This window comes from Microtus pennsylvanicus, chromosome 17 (assembly GCF_037038515.1).
Source record: "Microtus pennsylvanicus isolate mMicPen1 chromosome 17, mMicPen1.hap1, whole genome shotgun sequence".
In the NCBI taxonomy this organism is placed as follows: Eukaryota; Metazoa; Chordata; class Mammalia; order Rodentia; family Cricetidae; genus Microtus; species Microtus pennsylvanicus.
The window spans coordinates 30,619-44,811 of record NC_134595.1 but is presented as its reverse complement, the minus strand read 5'-3'; the positions used below and the strand labels follow the sequence as shown (position 1 = coordinate 44,811).

At 40.6% G+C, this 14,193-nt stretch overlaps 1 protein-coding gene across 1 annotated transcript in view; it reads right to left on the bottom strand.

Moving 5' to 3' along the window:
• The window catches only part of LOC142837201 (serine/threonine-protein kinase DCLK2-like), a 136,734-nt gene extending 124,495 nt beyond the window's left edge, over positions 1-12,239 (bottom strand). The window contains exon 1 of the transcript XR_012908210.1: positions 11,670-12,239. The gene's annotated coding sequence lies outside the window, so the exon portion shown is untranslated. The remainder of the gene's footprint in view (positions 1-11,669) is intronic.
• Between the last annotated feature and the right edge of the window lie 1,954 nt (positions 12,240-14,193).

Sequence of the window (14,193 nt, the reverse complement as noted above, 5' to 3'; positions counted from 1 at the left end):
AGACCACATACTGAAAAGATGGCAATCCCTTCCATACACTTGAGGTGTTCGCATATCAAGCATGACATGTTTTATTCAAAAACCTGTGACTTTCTAATCAGTGACCTGGAGACTAGAAGGAAGTGGTGTTCTGTTCGACCAGTATGCTAGAATTAAGCAAACCAGTTGAAAACAACAGATATAACTTAATAATTGAAAACGGGGAAACTCACACGACTGGGGTAAAGTTTCCCATGTCCAAAACAGGTCTGGAGAACACCATGCAAAGAGAGCCAAAGAGAGCAAACTGACCCAGATTCCCAGGTTTTCTTCCCTGGCCCCAAGCAGCCACACCCTAGATAAAAGTGATTGGCTGAGCTTCCCCATCAAGATATCAACTTCCTCTAAAGGGTGATGACAGAAAAAGTTAAATCAGTCTCTTATCCATTGAAAACATTCTTCATGCCTGAAGGTGACATAGATATTTTAGGAAAGAAAGAAAAGTAAGAGTCCCGAGAAAAAGCAGAAATACACAAATATAAACAATCAGAAATTCTTCAGGCTGAAGGAAAAGAATACCAGAAACAACAACATCCTTTTGTGCAAATAAAGACCATCAGAAGGCTTGAATGTCATCTTAATACCAAGTTCCCTATTTCCACTTTTTTTCCTTTAAAATACACACAGGGCCTGGCAGGATGGCCCAGAGCCTACAGATGTTTGCAGGGACCAAGATGGCCTGAGTTTGCCTCCCTGGTACACTGAAAAGGGAGAACTGACTCCTAAAATTTGCCCGCTACCTCCACGTGTATATTGTGACACACATGCATAAAAACATGTGCACAAAATGTAAAATATATGTGAATGTTTAAAAGAAAATTATGATATTTTAGGAATGTTTAACACATATGCACATGAATTAACTATAGTGTATTGTATAATAAAGAACACTAGAAAATGGCAAATGAATTTCTATTGTTAAAAAGTTTTACTACTGACATATGATCTCACCCTGTATCCCATACTGGACTGAACCTCACTATATGGCACGGCCTGGCCTCAATCTTATATGAAACCATCTTGATCCTGGGATTACAGGTGTGAGGCACCACACCTAACATCAAGATTTACTTTATGGAAAAAGGGGACAAAAAGCAATACTGGGTAGAATATAAAATACTAAGGACATATAATTTATAATCACTAAAACATATCAAGTTAAAAATAAGAATTGGAGAAACAAAATATGAGCAAATCACTTTTCATAAGGGATTTAATGAATATGATACAGATCAAGACCTCGCTGGCCACAACTTGAAATAATTTAAGTAGAAACAAATAAAAAATACACCAGATCAATGAGACAAAAAGTAGGTTATTTTATATAATAAAGATAGACAAACCCCTATGCAACCTATTAAAGATGAGAATAAACATCCAAAGTAACACAATCAGAAATGAAAAGGGATACAGACACTACGGAAATCCACAGAATTCTTAGATCATACCAAAAAAACCAGTACTGCACAGAATTGTAAAACATAAATGAAATGGACACTTTTCTGGGTGGGTACCATTTACATCAATTAAATAATGCCTAGGTGAACAATTTCAATACTCTTAAAGGAAAAAGAAGCTCCCGTAAAAAGCAAACAAAATATCCCAGGACAAATGGTGTTAATGAAGAATTCCATTACAACTTCCATACTCTTCTAAGTGCTGCACATAATATAAACAGAAGGAACATTGCCAAAACTCTTTTTATGACTATGCAGTAAGATTGTCGCAAAAACAAAAAGAATCAACCGAGGAAGAGAATAAAAAACTAATCTCAATATTGAACATGAATGCAAAAATACTCTATCCCATCCTAGCTTGCCACCAAGGACTCCTATCCATCTGGAATGTGTTGATGTCCATCACCACAGTCTACTCCAGGGTGGAGTAGATATAAGAGACTCCAGAGCTGAGAAAACTAAGAGAAGACAGACCAAGAAAAAACCACAAGCACAGAGATAGCCGCAGCAAAGACCATACCAAGCAGGCAAGACTCTCCTAACAGGATTGGTACAAATGTGCATGCATTTATGTAAGAATACCTCCAACAATTTGAAAGACAGCATGATAGTATGAGAAGCCAGGGAATATACAACAGGAGAATTTGAACACCCTAATCCAGAGGTAGTACAAGAAATAGACTTTAAACATAAAATTATGAAAAATATAGGGACCATCAAAAAGAATGTAAAAAAACAACTTCAAACAAAAGGATGAGAAGAATAACAACAACTCTGAAGAAATGAAAAATCTATCAAAGAATCCCTGGGAAAGGAAACCAAGAAAAAGCAATCAAACTGGTAATGGAAAGATTTCAAGACTTGAAAACTGTAATGGAGGAAAAGGATTCAACAAAATTAGAGAATAAATCTTTCCCAACCTAAAAAATGATATTCCTATTAAGGTAAAAGAAGCATACAGAACACCAAATAGACTGAAACAGAAACCCTCACCGCATAATAATAAAAACACAAAAGATACAGTATTAAGAAAGAATATTAAGAGCAGCAAATACTTTATACTCACAGCAGGAATATATCATCAGGATGAAGTATCAATACCAAATATAAATTTCAGTAATATAAAAGCACCCACATCACTAGAAATAAATTTATGCCCGAAACCACACTAATAGTAGGAGACTGCAGCACTCCTCTCTCAATAATGGACAGGTCAACCAGACAGAAACATAACAGAGAAATAAGAGGAATAATGGAGATGATGAAATAAATGGACTTCAGAAATATCTGTAGAACATTCCGCCCTAATAGTAAAGCATATATCCTCTCACCTACTCATAGAACCTTCTCGAAAATTGACCACATACATGGATAACAAAGTGAACCTTATATGACACAAAAAAATTTTGCAGAGGCAGGCAGATCTCTATGAGTTCTAGGCAGGACTGGTCTACAAGAGCTACTTACAGGACAGGAACCAAAAGCTATAGAGAAACCCTGTCTTGAAAATCCAAACAAAAAAAATGGTAGGGGGGGTGATTGGGCTGGAGAGATGGATCAATGGTTAAGAGCATTGCCTGCTCTTCCAAAACTCCTGAGTTCAATTCCCGGCAACCACATGGTGGCTCACAACCATCTGTAATGATGTCTGGCGCCATCTTATGGCCTGCTGACACACACACAGACAGAATATCGCATACATGATAAATAAATTACCAAGAAAGTAAATATTTAAAAAAATTTTGCAAGCACATGAGCATTATCAGATGACCATGGATCAAAGTTGAAGTATAACAACTGTTATTACACCAAAGACAGACAAACTCATGGAAAGGGAACAGGCAACCACTAAACTGTACCTGGGTCAGGGAAGAAATAAAGAAATGAAAGTATTCCTTGAATTCAAAGAAAATAAAGACACAACGTAACCAAACTGAAAGTGGCGCTAGGAGGAAAATCCATCTTCTCAGCACCTCATGAAAAGGTCTATAAAGCTGACCACACTGTGGAACAAAGTAAACATACACAGAAAAAAACTGGAGTAATACACTGTGTCCTATCAAATGACCATGATTTAAAATTAGAACTTGACAACAACAGTACTATCAGAAATCCTACAAAACAATGGAAATTGAACAGCAAACTACTTAACCACGCATGGACCAATGAAAAATAAAATAAATACTTCCTAAAACTCAAGAAAAATGAAGGCACGTTGTACCCAAACCTATGTAACACAATGAAAGCAGTGCCAAGAGGAAACTTCCTAGCACAAACAGAAAGCTCACACTAGTGACTTAACAACACATGTGAATGGTCTCGAAAAAAAAAAGCAGACATGACCAGAATAAGTAGAAACAGAAAATAAAAAAATTGAGGGCGGAAATAAATTGAAACAAATAAATAATACAATGAATCAATGAGACAAAAAGCAGGTTATTTGACAAAATAAAGAAGATAAACAAACCCTAATGCAAACTAATAAAAGACAAGAGGGAACATCCAAACTAACACAATCAGAAATGAAAATGGATACATGACAACAGACACTAAGGAAATTCACAGAATCCTTAGATCGAACCACAGAAACCTGTACTCCACAAAATTGTGAAACATAAATGAAATGGACAATTTTCTGGCTAGTCAACATTTACCTAAAATAAAATGAGGCTTGGATGAGCAATTTAAATAGCCATATACTCTTAAAGGAAATCGAAGCTCTCATCAAAAGCAAACCAAATATCCCAGGGCCAAATGGTTTTAATGAAGAATTCCATCAGAACTTCCTGTACTCCTCCAAATGTTGCACAAAATATAACCAGAAGGAACATTGCCAGACTCGTTTTATGAGTATGCAGAGTCAGGGGAAAAATTCCTGGAGATCTGACAGCCAAACTAGCGAAAAAAGCAAACTCCAGATTCAATGACTCACCTTAAGACATACTGTGGAGAGCAACAAAGGAAAACCCCTGATGTCAGCCTCAGGCATCCATACATGCGTGAACGTGTATAACCATGTGCACCCCATTCCACATACACACACACCTAAGAATTTTCTCTGGATGTACTTTGTAGCATTCCTTGGGTAAGAATATGACCTCATACCTATTGCAGGATGATCAAGATCAGAGTTCTATTAACTTTATTATCAAAAAAATCTTAGCCAGGCGATGGTGGCACACGCCTTTAATCCCAGCACTCGGGAGGCAGAGGCAGGCAGATCTCTGTGAGTTCGAGGCCAGCCTGGTCTACAGAGCTAGTTCCAGGACAGGCTCCAAAAACACAGAGAAACCCTGTCTTGAAAAAACAAAAAAAAAAAAAAAGAAAGAAAAAAATCTTATAGATGTCATCCCTCGCCACTTAAGTACAAACTCTCCCCTATAGCAGAACTACACCATAGGAAATGAATATATCAAATTGTATTTATACCCCCGGGCTCCATACCACATGATTAGTTTGTTGGGCACAAATTATAATGATCATACTTCCTGTTTCTTGGAAGTTTGAGAAATTACTACATCATCACTGATATTACCTAGGAGAAAATGTTCTGCAAAAAAAATAATAGTCACTTTCAGCTTCTAAAACTTTTAAGACATTTATCTTTGGTCATATATAAAATACTGACCACTATACTAAGTGAAGAAACAAAAAAAACATATATGAAACTTTTCAAGTAAGAGTCTGAAATGCCTATGAAAACGGGAGCATTTCTTCTGGGTAGGTGCTGGCTGCTTCAATATGAACAGTCTTTAGACTCTGAACATTAAACCTCCATGGAGGCAATACTAACTGCAGAGCTCACTACACTGAGTCTGGCAGTTCTATCATACTACAATTAAAAGTCCTAAAAATACCAAAAGAGAATAATCATGAAAAACACTACAAAGTTTGAGTGAAGCGTTTCTATATTAACATCAACAAATGCATGAGGTCAATTTTTAAATCTGAAAAATTACATGGGGCTACTGAGAGAGCAAGCGTATTTGCCTTCATGAAGGATTTTTATTTAATTTAGACTCAATTCATTCTTCTTCTTCCCTGAGAATGTGGAGGGCATGGCCAAGCTTAACCTTTGATCTCCGCATAACCAATAAGGAGGAAATAAGCACCTCTACCAGGAAAAGGAAGAGTGAAGAGATGCAGCAGAGCAGGGATCTGCAACTAGCTGACCATGTACTAACGACCCAGGTAAAAAACTAAGCTTTATGAAAGTGAGGGTGGAAAGAGTCCTAGGCTCTAAGATGGCTCATATGACAGGCACACCAGTGGATGTCATGCTCCCTGATGAGGACACTGCACATGGGCATCTCAACGCTGGCAGTGGTCCCAAAGTCTAGAAGTGTTTTACCCTAAAAGCATCAACTGCAATCAATTTCTAAGTCTGTTTTGCCTCTGTCCATGACAAGAACCAACTTGTTCCAAAATTCTATAAAATGTTTTTTCATGTTAAACTCTGCTGTTTACAGAAACATGAAAAAACAAGGACATGAATGCTGCTATCACATGATACTCATAATATTTTCAATCTCAAAGCCTTCGGATCCATGAAAGAAACCAACACCGATAAAAGTCGACTATTTCAGGATGAGATCAGTGATGGCTTACGGCGAGTTGTCTAAAGGACAATTTCTGTCTTTGTGACACACACCCAGTTAATGTTAAACTAAAACAAACTCAGGTAGTAAGTGAACTAGGACAAAATATGCTTAAGACAGTCTAAAATTGTATAAAGACAGTTCACTAATATGTCTAAGTTTCTTTCTCATTTCTCTTCAAAGGAAATCTGTCATAAAAATACACACATTTTATCAAACACACTACACACTACACCAACACATACACACACGATACAAACACACTACACACACCATACTACACCAAACACATATACATACACACATCACACACTACACCACACACATACACACACCACACACATTACACACCACACACATACATATATACACAATACACATCACACTAAACCACATACATACACAACATCACACACGCCACACTATACCACACTACATCACACGTACCACACACATACATATACACACCACACACATCACACATACACTACACCACACACACACCTACACACATCACAATACACCACACACATACACATCACACACACACACTACACCACACACACATACACACACCACACACATAACACATACACTACACCACACATATACACGCACCACACACATCACACACACACCACACATACATACACACACCACACACACATTACACACCACACACACATCACACACACACACCACACACACACACCTACACACTACACCAAACACATACACACCACACACATCACACACCACACACACATCACACACACACACCACACACATACACACACCACACACATCACACATACATTACACCACACACATACACACACCACACACATCACACACACACCACACATACATACACACACCACACACATACATACACACCATCCACACACACACATACACACCACATACATCACACACACACTACACCACACACATACACACACACCACACATACATACACACACCACACACATACATATATACAACTAAACCACATACATACACACATCACACACTCCACACTATACCACACTACATCACATGTACCACACATACATATACACACCATCCACATCACACACATCTACACACTACACCACACACACATACCTACACACATCACAATACACCACACACACATACATACACATGACACACACCATACTACACCACACGTACCACACTAAACCACACACACATACACACACCACACACACACACATCACAATACACCACACACACATACATACACATGACACACACCATACTACACCACACATACCACACTAAACCACACACACCATACACACACATGCACACACTATAAAGAATCTTAAAGCAGTTAGACATGGGCATGGGCATAGTGGCACACACCTTTAATCTCAGCACTTGAGAGGCAGAGGCAGGCAGATCTCTTTGAGTTCAAGGCCAGCCTTGTCAACATAGAGAATTTCAGAACAGTCAAGGATACATTGAAATCGTGTCTCAAAAGTACAAAAGAAAAAAAAAAACATCAGCAGCAAGTAGTTAGTTTAACCAATCCAGAGAATAAAGAAATTTTATGGAAAAATAAAGTAAAAATGAACACTGCCTAACTAAGGTTTTCATTAATCTTAAACATAGCCCAATTTCTTGCTATTTTTAGAAGAATTATTTATGTGTGTGAGTGCTTCTATTTGCATGTGTGCCTGCACGAAAGAAGAGGGCACCCGTTCCCATTACAGATGGTTGTGAGCCACCATGTGGTGGCCGGGACTCGAACCCAGGACCCCTGGAAGAGCAGCCAGTGCTCTTAACTGCTGACCACTCCTCTAGCCCCAACTCCTTGTCATTTTAAGGCTAGAGATACTGTTCTATTTCTCCTTAAACCATACACCAAACAAAAAATAGCAAGTGAAACCAAAATTTTAAATCACAAAGATAACCACAGCTCCTCAAGAATGGCCTGGGTGCCAAGAATGTAGGATCCAAAAATTGTGTATACAAAAGTCAAATCTATATTTTTTTTTTCAAAAACAATGGATCATGTCAAAGCTTGAAAACATCACTTTCTTTGCACATGAAAAACATGTACGTTAATAAGACCTAACAGGAGATGTAAATATCTGGGTAGGGAAGGTCTACAATCACAGAACTTAGGAGGCGGAGGCAAGTGAATGCATCAAGTCCGAGCCAACGTGGGCCACACAGTAAGACCCTATCTCTGAAGAAAGACCAACTAACCAACAAGTGACCAGAGTAATCCCTGTAGCATTCTATAGCCATCTTCCAAGGTTTCAAAGATCACTTTCAGACTGTTTAACTTCAGCATGATGCAGAATGATAACAACAGCAAACATTTGGTTTCTGATGGTAATGACAACCTCTGAATTACTTTTATTTATTTATTTTACAGCCCGACTGCAGTTTCCCCTCCTTCCTCTCCTCTCATTCCCTCCCCCTCACCTCTGTGCCCCCAGTCTACTGTTTCTGCTGCATTACTTTTTAAGTTGTCTTTCCTATCCTTGTGAGCAAAATAAAAAATACAACACACAGATCTCACTCATTGTTTCTTTCCCTTAGCCTTTTCCTCAACTGTTAGATTTCCCCAAACACAGATGGAAATGTCCAGTATGAAGGAAGAAATGGAATGTTTTCACATTCGGTATTTAACTGGTAGCGATCCATTTTCATGATTCCATGCTGGGCTTAAACTTGCTATGCACAGTTTTTTTTTGTTAGAATTTATTTATTATGTATACAGTGTTTTTCCTACATATATGCTGCAAACCAGAAGAGGGCACCAGATCTCATTACAGATGGTTGTGAGCCACCATGTGGTTGCTGGGAATTGAACTCAGGACCTCTGGAAGAGCAATCAGTACTCTTAACCTCTGAGCCATCCCTCCAGCCCCTATACACAGTTTCTTATGTTTGTTTTTCTGGCTATTTTAGACAAATTTCTAAAATGAATTTATGAGTTCAAGCACTAAGACCTTTGAGAGAGTTACAAAAAATTGCATACTGCTTTTCAAAGCTAATAAATTGTACACTTTTATCTCTTTTGATCACTGCATCCTCAAAAACATTGGACATTTTTAGTGTTATAGTATTTGTGTTCTAATAAATAAAGTTTTACTGGAGATCAGAAGGCAAAGCAGCCACCCTAGTCAGCCCTACAGGCCAGGGAGTGGTGGCACATACCTTTAATCCCAGGACTCAGAAGACAGAGTTAGATGGATCTCTTTGAGTTCAAGGCTACCCTGGGCTACACAAAATCAATCCACAAACAGATCCAGGTGGTGATGGTTCACACCTTTAATCCCAGCTTTTGGGAATCACACACCTTTAATGGAGAGAGGTGAAGACAGGAGCAATATGACTGGGCAGAGAGTAGAATATTTTTTGTTCGTCTGAGAGTTGGTAGAGATAAGATCTCTCTAGTTGCTTGACTGCTTTGCTTTTCTGATCTTCAACTTGAACCCAATATCTATCTCTAGGTTTTTATTATTCGTGCAACAGAAATTTCTCTTCCTAAAAGAAAATCAATTTAAGCACCAAAAGGAAGACCGAAGGACTGTTGGGGGATATCAGGAACAAAGCCCGTGTCTCACCCATACTAAACAAATACTCTACACTGAGTCACAGTCTCAGTACTCAAATGTTTCATCACGAGTTTACACATTTTAAAGGTGACTGCATTTGTCTGTGCTTCAACTGTACGAACTTTTAGTCACTTTTCCAGGATCCCCTAATATTAAGTTGCTATACCTCAACATAAAACTGCTGCTTGACATCCAGAAATTTAGTGTTTATACAGTCCAAAAAACCTTACTTACTGTAACTTTCCCACTATTTTTATTATTGGAAAATTCTTTTCCATTTTGACATAGCTATTGATATAGTTTCAGTGCCTTTGTTAAAGATACTACACATTTCAGACATAGACCTCAGGGAAATAGAGTTGGAACTGACCTGCAAGCCTCCTTCCCAAGGACTAGCTCTAGTAGTACCTGAAGATGCTATGCAAACTGCCAAAGGAAAAGAGAAATCAACATTCCTACCCAGCTATAAAACTTAGGAACCTCAGTGATACACGTGCTTGCACAACCGTGTTGAGCCTTTCACTGTGCTGGTGCTCTGACATGGGGATCAGACAAAAACTATCAGGATCAGTTTTCAGGAAACTGGAGACAGGCAGATGTCTGTGAGTTCAAGGCCAGCCTGGTTTACGTAGTGAGTACCAAGACAGCCGAAGCTATGTAATGAGACCTTATCTCTCAATGATGTTTTCTTCATTTTACTGGCACACATACAGGTTTCTTTTAGTCTTTAAAACCAAATCTCACTTCTAAGACAAAGTGTGAGGTAGTCCCTTCTACTGCTAAATTATATAGAAGACAATTTTAATTATGTTGTCCTGTAGACAGAGCAAGGGTACCATTTGCTAAAAGTAATGGAGAAACTCGGGCACTTTGAGGACTCCTCAGAATAGCTACCTTATTTCCTTTGGAGGGAAACTGTAAAAGAGAAAGCATCAACTGAGGCCTGTTAGAAATCAGTAACCCTGGCATGCATGCTGCTTAGGTTTCATCAACTGTGACATCGAGAAAATGACTTTAGAATATAAGTTTATGCTGAAATAAGAAAACCACCTAGTTCAGAGATCAGTTTCCTCCCTCTTGTTGTTATGGCTACATGGAATGCACTTTTGCATTACGAAAGATGTCTGAGAGGTAACATAACTACCAACCACCCGTCCCTTCCTAAAAACTAATAAATATTGCAGAAACTCAAGAATGACCCAACATATTACCAAGTGGTCCTTCTGAGTTGTTGTGCCAGGATTACTAATTTCTAATAGGCCTCTGCTGTCGCTTCCCTCGACCCTAGTTATCCTCTTCAGGGAGAAGGCAGGTGAGATTCATCTTGATTCACCCCGTTGTCGACCAAATGTGGAAAATTCTTTAAGCACGGCTACTTTTCCATTTTGTCTACACACTGAAATCATCTGGGGAACTTTCAAAACCTTAACGCCCAAGTCACACCCCAACCATGCACATCATAATATCTAAGGGGTGGGTGGGGCCAGTCACCTATACTTTAAAAAGTGTCCAGTATGGTCCAAGATGAAGCCAAGGTTGATACCTGCTATGCTGGATCGCCCCTCTTGATTTCGAGTGACTTCTGCCATAAGTGAAATCAGAAAAGCCAACCTGGAGCAAGTCAGAACCACAGCCATGCTCAGAAGGTACAGTGGGATCCCAATCACGGGGACAGCACAAGTGCTGCGCTGAGCTCCACCAAGGGTTACCCCGCGCCTCACTGGAGGACCATGCCCTTCCAGCAAAAATAAGTCGGCTAATTTTAAAGGTACCATTTGTCTCTACTCATTAGAATTTTCTTCAAAAAAAAAGGCAAATCTCTTGAGAAGGACAGAAAATGTGTACACCCTGGCCCAACACGAACAAAGGAGCTCTAAACCCCTGGCTGCCTAGAAAGCACCTGCCAACCTCTAGGCGGGGAAGCGCCCAGCCCACAGTCATTGCACCTGCCAAGCCTTGCCCGCCCCTCCTACCTTCCAGCAGCTCGTCCAACCTGGTGATCCTCCGACTGCCGTCTATGGTGTAGATTGTGCGGACGCCCTGAGGCAGGTTCACATTGTCAGACAGCGAGCAGGTCAGCTCTGTGAGAAGCGAATCAAAGGAACTGAAGCTATCATTGGAGGTGGCAAAGACCAGGCCATTGAAGTAGCAGTCCCCATTCCGGTAGAAGCGTGCCTTCTTGGCCTTCTTCTCAAAGCTTTAGGCCTGCAAAGTCCGCGTGCGGTAGAAGCTGCAGTGTGCACTGTGCGCCGGGCTGGGGATGAGCCCATTGCAATTGGGGCCAGAGATGCTGCTGCCCCCGGAGGAGCTCCCAGACCCTCTCCACAACCGTGGCCGCAGCCTTTTGTCCCGTTCTTCAAAATGCTCCAGCTCAATGCTCCTGGTGCTGGCCGTCGCGGCTGCTCAGAGAAAGCTCTCCACAAATAAATAAATTAATGAAGGAACGTCCCCACAGCCCCAGCCGCAGCGTGCCGTGATCTGGGCGCTCTGGCCTTAAAGCATTGGGACACCTGGCTCGAGCACGAGGGCCTTGCTCACAGGTGGGCCCCGTTCAGCCCTAGTGATGCCCCACCTCTAGCCACGCCCTAAGTACACCTTTATGGCACAACAGGACTTAATGGGGTTTTGACACTGGCATGATATGCTCCTCCCTCTGGGCCTCTCCGCTGCCGCCCCGCGCCCTCCCTCAGCACCGTGTGACCCTGTTCACCCTCCGCCCCCTCCGCGCCCCGTACCAGCTCCAGCGGCGGCTGCAGGTCACAGGTGGTGCTTTCTCCGCTGTTCTGAAGTGCACCAACTAGATATTTACTAATGCTAATGGCGTTTGGTTCTTGTTTTGGGTTTGGGGAAGGGGGAACCGAGGGAGCCTTGCCTGTGCATGTGTATTTTAGACATATAGACACCACCATGTCAAAAGACCCAATGCCTCAGTTCCGCGGGAATAGATGAACTTTCCTCCACCCCACCAGCACAGGGAGCTTCAGTGTAGTGATGTTTTGTTTGGTTTTGTGTTTTTTCTTCAGCTTTCACCCCTGATAAGTGACTTCAGCTGTTTCTTATATAGAGCAATTAGAAGCCAGGTGGTAGTGATGCACACTTTAAATCCCAGCATTCGGGAGGCAGAAGCAGGCGGTTCTCAGAGGAGGTCACCAGTTTCAGTCAAGGTAAGGGAATACTGTGGGAGTGTGACACTGTTCGCCCTCCGCCCATAAAAGCAAGAAGAGTTAAGGGACCCTTCCATTTAAGGTCACTGAGTTCAGACTGGCAAAACCAAGAATCCCATCTGATACCCAGATCACCCTCCCTGCACAAACTCTCATTCCATAGTCTTCAGCTCCTCAAAAACTCATTCAGTCTTCAAAATGAGTTTGATGTGTCTGAGTGTGAAGCCAAACAGAGAACAAAAGATATGTGTTCAGCCATGCTGTTTCTAATCAACACCCTGGCTTTGGTGCACACCCACCATTAAAATCACATAAAATGGCAATAAAGTTTCCACAATATATTGCTCACAGTATGATCCATTCTTCTGAGTCACAGGTCCTCTTTCAGAACAAAAAATGGTATGATTACTCTACCGAGCTGTACCATATCCTAAAGCCTGCAAGTCTTAGCCATATACTCATAAAAGGCATTTGTAAGAAGAGTTTGATACAAAGGTAGCTTTTCCATAACTAAATCTCAGTGATCTCCCTAGGAAGCACAAATAACTCTAATACCCAAGTGCCAATATTGAAGTTACCCCAATTTTAGTGATTGGCCATTAAAGCAAGAAATGTTAAGGGACCCATCCAAGGTCACTGAGTTCGGCCTGGCAACTGATACCCAGATCACACTCCCTGCACAAACTCTCATTCTATTGCCTTCAGAACCTCAAAAACTCGTTCAGTCCTCAGAATGAGTACAATGCCCCTGAGTGTAATACCCAAGGGCCTATATTGCACTGACCCCAAATTTTAGTGATTGGCCATTAAACCTAGAAAAGTTAAGGGACCCTTCCATTTAAGGTCACTGAATTCGGACTGGCAACACCAAGAATCCCATCTCATACACAGATCACAATCCCTGCACAAACTCTCATTCTATTGCCATAAAAACTCGTTCAGTCCTCAAAATGAGTTCAATGCTTCTGAGTTTGAAGCTAAACAGAGAACAAACGATATAGAACTCGTTCAGTCCTCAGAATGAGTACAATGCCTCTGAGTGTAATACCCAAGTGCCAATATTGCACTGACTCCAAATTTTAGTGATTGTCCTCAAAATGAGTTCAATGCTTCTGAGTGTGAAGCCAAACAGAGAACAAACGATCTGTGTTCATCCGTGCTGTTTCTAAAAAACACCCTGGCTTTGGTCAACACCCAACATTAAAATCATTTAAAAATGCAAATAACTTCTTCCACAATATATAAATTACAGTATGATCTACATTTCATGAGTCATTGGTCCTCTCAGAAGCATTGAACTCAGTCCTTAAAATGAGTTCAATGCTTCTGAGTA